Consider the following 12704-nt stretch of genomic DNA (forward strand, 5'->3'; position numbering starts at 1 on the left):
ATTGTAACATTAATTTTATATTTTATATATCTTAGTAGTCGACGGCATTGTGTCTGTGTCGACTTTAATCCAAATAAATTAAATTAAATTAAATTAGGGTGATAGCATGCTTGACGCGCAAAGCCTTATTTATGTACCCACATATCTACTTGACATATTTAGTATACATAAATCAAGGTCAGACGAAGGTATGGATAGCAGGAGGAGCAGCAAAATGATCGGTATAAGGTCCCGATCACTGCAGTGCTTCGTATGATAGCCTCCTATGCTTGCTCAAGCCAGAGATTACTTTCCCCGTAACGCAAATAAAGTGCCTATGTTATTACAGCAAGAAACCGCGAGCTGGCACCATTACGATGGTTGGGGACTTTCAACTAAAAAAAGGGGCTCTGTGAAATACCTTGGAGATGCAATAAATAGCAAGCTGATTCTTTTAGAATACTAAAATGGGCTTGCAAAAAGATTGCACAGATAAAAAAGTTAACTAGGTCGATTACCGACATGTATTAGAAAGCTGCATACATCACCCTCGGATTCTATACTCTTATATGGGCATAAATCTGGGTGGATATAATGAAATTTCTAAAGTAACAAGCAGCCATTACCTCGTTGAAATGCAGAGGGAACGTACGAATCGCCTCAACGTACACACGGTATTCGTAGAAACCGTCTCAGTTATTATTATATTAAAAGCAATTAGCTACATCCACCGCACGGAAGTAAGCAGAGATATCGCTGCCAAACAAGTTCTAGAAAGTTTCGGCTTCTAACTAACGTCGCTACTTCTGGATATATATCAGCTATTTTATATAGCAATTGCCACTATGGTAATGCATGAACCAATAAACAGATCCCGCAATAAAAAATGAGAGAGCAAAAAATCGTAGTTGGCTGGGAAATAAATTTTCTCGGCGTACGTCAGCTTTTGACAACATGTTTCTTCGCTGACGCAGTGCTCAGACTTTATTCCACTCGGAGTATTTTGCTCCACTTTTACCTCCTAGTACATTTTTTATCTCAAAGGTTTATGTGGGTCGAGTTGAAAACTAAATAGTATTATCACCTAATATCTATCTTTTGGTCTAAGTTTTCATAGCATACGTGTGAAAATCTGATTGTTTACAAGTGACGATTAGATGAAATGACGCGAATACATTGTTGCTGTCTTATGACATATTTGTTCACATTTTACTCACAGTTTTTGTACTTTTCTCGTAGGGAATGAGAATAAAAGGAGTAAAATGTAAGCAAAAAATGTGTCCGGACGCGATCTGTAAATCCCGCCAAAATTCAACATACAGCAGTTATTAAAGTTTTATATAAAAACCAGCAGACCCGGTAGACGTTGCTCTGCCCTAAATTTGGTCTACCTGCATACATTTTAATAAGCTTTTTCCATCTAACTCTGCCCTCCCCCACCCCTCTTCACTTTTTCCTGATCCTTTTATTCACACCTCCCTCCATCTTTTTCGCTTCATCTATCTCCATATTCGTCTCATTCTATTTCTTTATCAGTCTCCTTCTCTCTTTTCTCTTCTCTCACGTTCTTCTTCATCCCTTATTGCCTGTCCCAGAGGGTGGTATGTATTTTGTTCTAGTCCCAGTCCTAGTCCTAATCCCAGTCCCAGTCCATCTCTGGTCAACTTCCCGGAAAAAAGTATCGTAAATACTAATATAGGCAAATTTTTATACCAAATTTCAGGCATATCGAATAGGACGTATGTAAATAGGTATGTGGGTATTATTAATTCATGTCTCTATTTCGGCTTCACATGCATATTTATCAGTTTTGCCAGGTTGATGCGAATATCACAATGAAAATTACTTTACAGCTCTCATCAACAGCTTTCATTTGATATCTATATTATATAAACACATTCTAGGGGTACCCTGGGTCCACGTTTGAACAAAATCGACCGACGCATCTCTTCAAACACCGGCGATCAACTAACACACATTTTAGCCTTTCTTTATATATATATAGATTTTTATTTTTCACACTTCACTATAATATTAAAACGAAATGCAGATATTCGTTGCTCTTGAAATTCGGCCTAAAAATTGCACATGGAACAACTAAAGACTCTCCTGAATTAAAAAAAATGTCTTAGTACTTCTAAATCGCGAGCCCCTCAGAAACCCCGGGTACGGGGGTAATCCCCCCATCCCTCCTCTCGCCGGACCTGGTGATGTGCTATACTTGATTTCATTCGCTATAATATTTTCTATTGATAAGCACGTTGTTTAATTAAACACCAACCAATTACACGGAAGTATATCCGCACCACCTGAAAATATGAGTGCCGGTGCGTATACGTAACATTTTATTATTACGTATAAACATATAAAAAAAAATTGCAATAAAATAATATTGCAACTATTAACTGAGATATAACCTATCCTATATTTCAAGTTAAATTAAACTACACACGGGGTGCAAAATATATTCATAATCGGTTAAGTTGTTTAGGAGTCCATTGCGGACAAACAATGTGACACGTGAATTTTATGTATAAAGATGAAGTAGGTTGAGTTAGTGAGGTCAACTAAGCCTGTTTTGCGATAACAGTCGCCAATTGGGATCACCAAGCGAGATCAAAGCTTCCTCCAACTGTCTCTCCCAACCTAGTAACCGAAAATAACAATAATAGAGCCCACTTTTATTCCAGAATGTGGTGTGCTTTTGGGAGCATTAATTAGTCATCCTACACGTTTTAGGTCGTGCAACTAATAAGGCTGAGAAACATTTCATGGCAAAAACACAATCGAAGGGATTGCCAAGCTACCAAATCAATTTGATGTTAGTTGTTCACCCGCTTTCAAAAAGGAAGAAAAAATATACTCCGAAAATTTAATTTTTAATCCGGCGTAGTCGTTTACTCAGGTAATAGTATTAAATACTCCGAACACTGGTAGCGAAATATGAGAGAAATGTAATAAATCGAAAAACTTCAAAAGCGCTCCGTCATCAAACTGATTTAAATTCGATTTACAATACAATCGATTACAATTACAACAATTCCAGAATGATAGATCTTGACTCATTTGTTTATGATGGTAAGAGGATTTATAAATTGTTTGAAATAATGCATTTTAAAGTAGCGTTTCATATTCAGATGCAGACTATTCAGACTCTGATTCAAAAGTGATTTAAGAAATCGATAACATTCTGGCATCAGATTAATAACAAATCAATAAATTATCGATAAAAAAAACGGTAAGTTTTCGATTATAAACAAATTACTCATCTTCAATATTGTGATAGCCAATTTACAACACTTCGTTAAAAAGTCGTTAATTACCAATATATTGACGGGACTTCGCTGATAACAGGCTGATAACAAACCGATTACTCATGGAAATAAATAGACAACAAGCCCGTCCAAAACAAACTGTTAAATCATCGAAAATGGTTCTTATTGATATCAAACTGTAAACTTTTCGATCACAAGTCGGTAATCATTCGTCAAGTTTTAGTTTTGGTTTCTCATACTTCCTCTTCAGTCCTCTCCTTTCCTTCCTCTTTTTCTTTTTTTCCTCCCACAAATTTCGTCTTCAAATGCCCTGACTCTAGTTTTTGTATTTCCTTAAATGGCGTAATTCCTTTTCAGTTATGGGTTCCCCTATAGGTTAGGTTATGAGGGCGTGCGTGGGAATTTCCCACACTTCCACTCGGAGATATTTTTTGCAATAGTGATTGCCGGGTGGTCCCACATTCGTCCAACCAGATTACTTCATAGTAGTCCTCAATATCAATCAATTACTCTCTCTGATGAATCTTTGAAAGAGTGTAAGATGTACTTTCCAAACCTCTGTTGAAAAACCGTGCGCTCAAAAACTTCATCAGCAACATCAGCAGGGAAAATAATGAATCGGCTCCTCATCCCCCTTATGACAGCTTCTGCACAGGCAGCTTGCTGATATGCACCGTCGTCGTAATATTGGTGCAATATGGCAATGACCGGTAATGACACCCATAAGTATTCTAACTTTGTTTAGCTTGAGAGCGAAGCTAGTTGCTTCTTATGCAAACATGGCCATAAGGACCTTGAGACCTCGCAATCATCTTGTTTGGCCCAAAGCAGTTCCGTTACTCTGATCTTATATTCCTCAGGAGATAACTCACCAGTGATCAGTACGCAGCTGTCAGTCACGCTTATGTCCATTTCGAAACCTTTAATGGTCGCTTCGTCTGCGAACTCATTCCCTTCAATATCGCTGTGCTCTGGGACTAAGGCAAGGGGGAAATTTAGGACGCCAGCGAGGCTTGAAACCTCCGCATGGTATTCGACTTCATCGCGATGGATTCTCAGGGCTTTACATTGATGTTTGGGACCGTACTATCCTTTAGCAGGCTGGACTCCCTCATACTGTGAGCAAGGTTGTTAACACGTCAAAGATAAGCGTTGTAAGCCTGAAATGGGTACAAAGAAGTCAAATTAAGTGTAAATATTTTAAAATATTCAATGCTACAAATTACCAAAAGTTTTGCAATTAAATTTTACAAAGCACTTTATATGCAAGTAAATTTAAGTAATTAGTACTGTGAGCAGTTGGTTTCAGTTTTCAGCCTTAAGCAAATTCTCCTCATATTTAATTAAAGGAACATGGAAATAAATTTTGGAAATTGTTGAAATTTATACATCGACATATCAGCTTAAACACATCCCACTCAGAATTTAGATGATTAAATTTTGAATTTCCCTACATATCAATACAATTTGATTACTCTTTCCGAATAAATAATGAGTTATCATACAATTGAACAAAAGAAATAGTCAAATATGAATACTTTTGATGATCAAAAACTGAAAATCATTTCTCGATCACTTTTTGGAATCATTTTTGAAGTCCTTTGATGATTAAATTTCAAATTTTCATAAAAATCAACAAAAGGAATATTCAAATATGCTTATCTTTCGAAGAACAAAAACTGTATATAGCTTTTCAATCACGTTTTGGAATCATATTTGAATCAAATATGTTTGCTTTGGGTGATCAAAAATTTATAATCATTTTTCATTCAGACTTTTGAATATTTTATGAACATATTTGTTGACTGAATAATGAATTTTATAATTGTTAAAATTTTACTTTTCAATGAAAATCTTTTTTTTTTTCACATACACATATTTTTTCAATCATGAAGCTCAGAAAAAATATATAAAAATTTTATTATTTATTTTTCAAGACAAGAAAAAATGTAAATGCTGCTCGTGACCGAAGATTTCCGCAACCATTTCTCCGCCTTCGGCTTCCCGGAAAATACATAATAGTTGGACAATACAAAGGTTGTGAGCTATTTGAGCCCCAGGTAAGTGAAAGTATCTTGACAGATGTACCTGGATACGGCTTCAGCATCCCGTATCGTATCCGTATTTTAAGATGCAGACGATAATGTTGATGTTGGATGTTATAGTCGTAGGTGTATATCGGTCAAGTTTGTTTGCGAGTTAGCTGTGGTTCGAATAGCTCATTTTCGCATGCTTTCTTCCCCTGATGAAATAAGATTATTAAATAGTATCCTATTTCGAATGAGATATGAAGAATAAATCCATTATAATGGCGCATTCACAAATGATTCAAAAATTTCAACCAAAACGATTGAAATATGTTCACGAATATGATCAGAAAATGACTGTGAAAAGCAGTCAAATATTACTCTAATACTATTAAAGCTCAATTTTACAATTATATCAAATATGAATAAAAAGCATATCGAAATAGGAATCATAAATGATTATTCATGAATAATCACATTTAAGGTACATTTTTCTACCGACGATACCTTAATTTTCGAACAGAAAATGCTTTTAAATTTGACCGTTTTTAATCATCTTGGTGTATGATATTTAAATATTTTTTGATCAAAATTTTCAAAAAATGCCGGCTGGGTATATTTATAAGTACATACTTATATATGTAATTGTGCATAAAATGATTAATTAATATACGCAAGAAAACTTTCTGTCATAAAAACTTCAATAAAAACGAAATAATTTTCACTGACCTCAATTTCGTAAATAAAAGTTTTGCAGGCAAAGCAAATTCCATACACATCATAATTAAATATGACCATTTTTGAGCTACAGGAAAGCTGCCAAAACTTATTACAAATTTTGAGGTGTGGGACGTAAAAACAAAAATGCTGATGTTTTTATATTTAAGTTACATAAACTAATATTACAACTTAATTTTTAAATCCTTCCTACATATGTATGTACCTAGTCCGTTTAAACTGCAATTATCACTGATATACCCCTTCGAATACTTGTGGGTAGGATTTGCACATGATATTAGAAATTTTGCAGCCCCGCCTTTCATGCTTGATGGATCCTATACACCTACTGTGTGTCTTTGATTTCACCCAAAAGTAGGCGTGCATTTACTCAGATAGCCAAACAGCGCTCATGGCGCTAAACTTCCCCAACACTTCGTATAAGCCGCTGCAAGAGGTCGCTTTAAGTCGCAGCTAACTTCGCAAGCATAACCCTTATATGGGTACCTGGTCAAAGCAACATTGAGGGCAGCGAGAGGCAAACGAACTTGTAAGGGCAGCGCTCTGCTGGAGGTTGTGGAGGCGGTTGAAATACATCGTCCACTTATATCAATCAAAAGAAACATGCATAGTAGATTCAAGGTGCTAGCAGTCTCCAACTGGTACTCCTCGCACAAGTAACCAAGCAAACCTGGCCGAATTATGACAGTAAGAGAACAGAGAACCTATTATCATGGAAAGAAATCTTCATGATCAGTGATAAAATCCCAAGCCACTGGCCGCTTGACCTGCGTGCTAAGATAATGGTGATCTTTTTTAACAGTATTTGCGGCGAGAAGAGCAGCAAAGAGAGTAAGAGACGCGTACTACCTGTGTGAATGCGCAGCTCTAGCACACACTAGTTTTCCCAGGCAGTAAGTGAGTAGCTAAATACGAAATCAGCAGCAATTTGTTTCAGGAGAAATGTGCATCAAAATGGCGCCCCGTCCGCTACTTACGCTAAGATCTTTGGTGTTCGGCCGGCACATAAACCAACCATTTAACACAAATGGATTGAGAGGTCTACCATCGCTTTACTGAGTGCTGCACTTTCCCTTGCCAACTCGTAGGCCTTTTTGTTAGATTCAATCCCTTTATTACTGGTATTATTGCGGTACCGACGCAGTAGATAGCTGACCCGACCTCTTCTATTGTATTAAAACGATCGGTATATACACGTATAGTATGCTCTTCTATGTTCGCACCCGTCCGCCAACACTTCGGCTCTTTTGTGGCCCCAAGATCTCTTTTGAAGCTCGCGCCCTATATTTAAATTTATTTGTATACAAAATTAAGTGCTCTTGCGAATAGAGACCCATTCCATGTTTGAGGCTTAGAAGCGAGTCTAATTGGAAAAGTCATTGGCTGCAGCTCAAAATAGATATTTTTTCGACATTTGTATTGGAAACGTTAAAGCACTGTGATATCACTTCCATTCACACTTCGCATATACTAAAGGTTTTCTTTGACATATGTTCCTCTTTCACTCTTCGTATTTCGAAAACATGGACTAGTATGAAAAAAAAGAGTGATGTTGTTCGATAGATCCCTCTTTTATCTATCCTTTGTCTTAAGATATATCAGAAGCTTCCAAGGTATCCCGATAAAGTGACTGCCAAAAGCATTTATCTCAAGAGAATTTGAGGAACCGCACTCCTGCTGAATTGCAGAGACCTCAGTGTGAAAACTTCTTACTGAATTTGGCAGTCATATTGATACGTTCGTGACTGGGAGTGCTTGCAGTATTCACCCTCTCACTACTCATGTTTTATTTGGCTCTTTCGTAACATATAGCATAGCTGAACGCTTCTTCCATATATAAGCTACAATACTCTGGCGAATTTTGACATCACTAGGCTGTTAGTAAATAATCACGCAACAACAAAAACATTAACACCCATTCTTACATACATGTCCACGTTAAAGCTAGCAACACTTATGTACAAGGAGGCGAAGAGATATCTGGCACGCACGCACATGTATTCATCAGCCGAAATAGTTACTCACACATAATGGCAGCGCTGCAAAGCTTCGGCACTCCAGCTTACTTACGCAGAATTATAGGTAGCTATCTTAAAGACAGAGTACTTCTTTTTGACACGGATCAAGGAGCTAAAGAGTACAAAATCACAGGAGGCGTCCCACAGGGATCTGTTCTCGGTCCAACGCTTTGGAATGTAATGTATGACGGGGTGCTAAAGATTGATCTACCAGAAAACACGCAAATTGTGGGATATGCTGATGATATTGCAGTGGTAGTAGTGGCCAAGAAACTGGACCTGCTTCAAGCATTATGTAATGACGCCGTAGCAAGAATAAAGGAATGGCTCTGACCAATACAGGACTGGAGTTGGCTAGCCAAAAGACGGAAGTGTTATTAGTAAGCTCCAAACGGTCGGCGAACGAGTTAGTCTTAACTGTCGGGGATCATCAAATCACCTCAAAGGATTCCTTAAAATACTTAGGAGTGCACATTGACTCTAAGTTAACTTTCAAAGAGCACTTCAGAGCGGTGGGGGAGAAAATTACCAAAGTTAATGGATCACTTATGCGAATAATGCCTAACATTGGTGGTCCGAGCGAAGCTATACGTCAGCTATTGTACACAGTAACCAGCTCAATAATACTATACGCAGCACCAGTGTGGTATGGATCTAAACAGACCCATCAAAAATATATATTAGCAGCGTACCGACTCGCTTCTTTAAGAATAGCAAGTGCTTATCGGACGGTGTCCGACGACGCGATCCTGGTTCTAACCCGGAAAATCCCAGTGGACTTACTGGCAAGCGAAATGGCCGATCTGTATAACACTAATATCGAGCGACCATCTGAAGAAGACAAGAAAAGAGCAAGGACACAAACAATAGCTAAGTGGCAAGAACGGTGGGAGGCCTCGAGTAAAGGGCGTTGGACTTTCACACTAGTTTGGAACGTAGCTCAATGGAATGAGCGGTTTCAAAGAGTATTTATGGAAGCGTAGGATAGAGGAAGATCCTCATTGCCCAATGTGTACCACAGAGTTAGAAAACGCAGAACACGTCATGTTCTACTGCCCCCGTTTCCACGAAGAAAGACTCACCTTGCATGGAGTCTTTGGGGAGGAACCTACCACGAGAAATTTAGTTTCACATATGTGCAGCAGGAAAGAATGCTGGACTGCAGTGAGCAAAATGGCATTTATAGTAATGACACGCCTGATGGATGTTGAGAGGGAGCGCAGAGAAATGCGCATGCGAAGCAGTGGTGATTAAATGGACACTCAGAGCAAATAGCAGGAACCTGGACGCAGGGACAACAGTAGGCTCTTAAAAAATGAGAAATATGGAACGCCACCCTGAAGTAATGCGAAAGTGGTGCCGGGGTGGGCGACGGTTCCAGAACGGGGCTGTTTTTTAGTTTACGGACACACGGTTGCTGCGACGGCAGCAATTATGGTGCATTAGGCATTTTTCAGCCTCCCCGCAAAAAAAAAAAAAAAAAAAAAAAAAAAACAAGTTACTCACACATACACATGCATATGGCTATAAACTACAAATATACACTTATATAGCTGGTAACCAAGCGTGAGCTACAAGAGTTCTAGAAGGTTAAATGTCTAGACCTTTGACGAAATATGCGAACGAGGCAACAGAGAGTACAAAAGCAGCGCAAGCTGAGTAATAACGAATCAGTTTGATTTAAACACGCTATATTTGCGCTATTCCCAAAGTAATCTAAATAAAGACCAGTTTGCAATACTGAATATTAGAGTGATTTATTCAATAGTTTAGCGATACGAACATTAGCAGAAGGTTGCAAATAAGCGAATTTCCGGAAATACGTTACAATACAATACAATTAGACCCCATTTTGCCGCTATGCTCACAGACGATTTACTTATATGTGCTAATTTTTATTCCTTGATCTATAGTTGATCTACCTTTTTTTTGAGGCGTTTTGTGGAAAATTTAATTTAATGGTCGTTGTTAAATCACTTGCAAATGTACTATCAACGGCTGCAAATGGTAGAAAATTCTGCTTATTACAGCAATCGTTTCCATCATACTCCACATCCCCCAGCTGTCTTGAGTTTTCACCATAAATCAAAGCCGTTATTTTTATTGTATTATTATTACTACTTGTTTGTGAGCGAAAAATTTCTTCAAATATACATACACACTTACATATTTTTATGTCTCCTTTGCAAGCTGCTTGCTTGCAATTTATACGAGTCTCTTAGCCAAGGCCATTGGCAGGGTGTTTTGTTCATTATCGTGAAAACGTACAACTGAAATGGTGCGCAACAAATAAATATTGGTATGCTAGGCTAGGTCAACTTGTGGAGAATACTTTTTTCGATATTGTTCCAAGCAGACTTGCTTTAACACATAATTGCTAGAAAATAAGTCTAACTCTGCAATGATCGATCTGTTGAAAAACAGCCTCGACCAAGGCCAAGTCTCGTTTCTGTATAACTTTTGTTGTAAACTTAAGTTCATAAGATTGTGTGAATGTATGAAGCCTCTCATTTATTTCAGTACTAAAGTAACGAACATTGCTTATCTCTAATTTGAATGTTTCTGAAAGTCTATTTTGGATAAAAAGACACATACAACAACAACAGACAACCTATACCTTTGTCAATAGCTCCGAAACTCATCCTAATAAAATTTTGGTACTAGCGTTCAAGATATGGTGACACCTTGGGTCTTTTTATTTTCTCTGAACACACAAAACCTCCTGGTGCTTCATTGAGTAGTTGAGACTTCGCTTTCGCAACCATATTTTGAAAAGAGAATACCGCATTGGAACTAACCCCAGAGTGTCCGAGGCTAATCTGCTTGCTATTACCGACGAAGCTGGTTTAGCATGGTGCCTTGTCGGCTGGTTTTCATCGGAAGATTTAAGCCCTATATAGAAATTAAAAAGAAACCCGATGAAAATTGGAAAAGAAGCTTGGCCTAAATTCTCTATCACGCATAGTGTTTATTTATTTACTGCGTGGATGCTGATGCCATAATTTTTTTTGTCGTCGTACCTGGCCGGACTCAGGAGCTTCCTCAGTCGTTATTTTGACCAATCACCACGTTTAGACGTTATCCACCAATTTGTGCGGTACTACTGATGACTCGCCACGTCCCAATATTTATGAAGGTGTTCTGCGCCCCATTCCTCGTAAAAAGCGTTGGGTTTTCCCAACAGTATAGAGCTTTTGTAACCCCGGTCAGCCATTCAGCTGTTTTTTCTCTGTGCAGTCTCAAAGGGGTAGTCTTGGACTGAAATGCACGCCAAGCCTTTGATAACACCACCACTGTGATGTCTTCAGCTCTTCCTGGCTCAATACTTGCTATGGATATTGTTGCAAAAACACTGCCATACGGATGCCCTTGGAGGCGCGAATGGTTTCGCAGCTTCTCCATACTCCGCGCAATCGACTAACCAGGTGTTATCAGCATTGAATTAGCCCTCTTCGAATTAGAAGATGTACCGTAAGCTAACTTGAACTTGGAGGTGTTTTTTGACGTAGTCCGTCTACCATCCTTTCGGTTATGTGGGAGGCAGTGCTGCGAGATTTGCTTGTGGCAACTCTGACTTGGTTTCAGAGCGGGTGGATTTTTCTTGTTCGGTTTGATGTGTTGGAACACTTTCTCACGGTTGTTATTTGGGGTTCTTCTTTGTTGTATATATAGAAGGCACCAGCTCACGTCCAACCGTGGTGGGTGATATTATGTTGTTCCTCGACAATTTTCCCACTTGGAGTGTTGCGTGTTGTTCTTCTAGGTTTCATTCTCGGTTTTTTTTTATCATCTCCTTCCCTGGTATGCTTTTCAGAAGGGGCAAGTTCTCCTACCGTCACTCTTGGGGAATAGGTTCTTTCGCCTTACCTTTCCCTGCCACTTTAACCATCCATTCGGCTGTCTCATCCTTCGTTTTTTTTTTTTCTACTGTTTATCTTATTGCTTGTGCGACTACATGCTTGACAAGACAAGCGTAGTAGTCTTAATATTATCAGATTGTCCGCCGCTGCATAGCCCCGCTTCCAGGCCATAGTTACGCCTCAAAGTGGTCCTTTTTGAGTACAGCCGGTATCACGAGCCTCTTATCCCCAAACCGTTCAATTCAGAGCCGACTTCCAGATGGAGAAGTTACAGGTTATAATAGTCAGCGACCAATGCGACCAGATTAAGCCCCCTCACTTTCCCAAGTTGCCTGCCATATAGGGAGTAATTTGATTAAAACTCCACTGCGATTTCCAACCTCGCCTTCTCTTTCTCTGCGTCATCGATTTGAATTTATGTTCATTCCCTTCATCCTCATCTTTATGAGAACCATGACGATATCATTCTTTTCTTCTGCAAGCAAAGTGGATTGGACATCAAATTCTACCCATCCTAATGTACATACTAGAGTAAGGTTTTAGCAGCATACAAATATTAGCATTCATGTTTTTATTCTCAAGCGAAAACAATATATCGATGGAAAAGTTTTGCAAATATTTTTTGACACTGGTAAATTGTACAGAATTGGCTATGGATGGGCATGGTTGAATTGTCACAGCAATCGTTACTTCAAAGGAATTTAGGTCAACGCATTAACAATAATCCATAAAATAAGGACATTTTAATGACATGAAGAGAAATTTCTTTTTCAGTCAGAATTAAATGGAAATTTTTTAATTCAGAAT

The sequence above is a fragment of the Eurosta solidaginis genome, chromosome 5, assembly GCF_040869045.1.
Source record: "Eurosta solidaginis isolate ZX-2024a chromosome 5, ASM4086904v1, whole genome shotgun sequence".
NCBI lineage: Eukaryota > Metazoa > Arthropoda > Insecta > Diptera > Tephritidae > Eurosta > Eurosta solidaginis.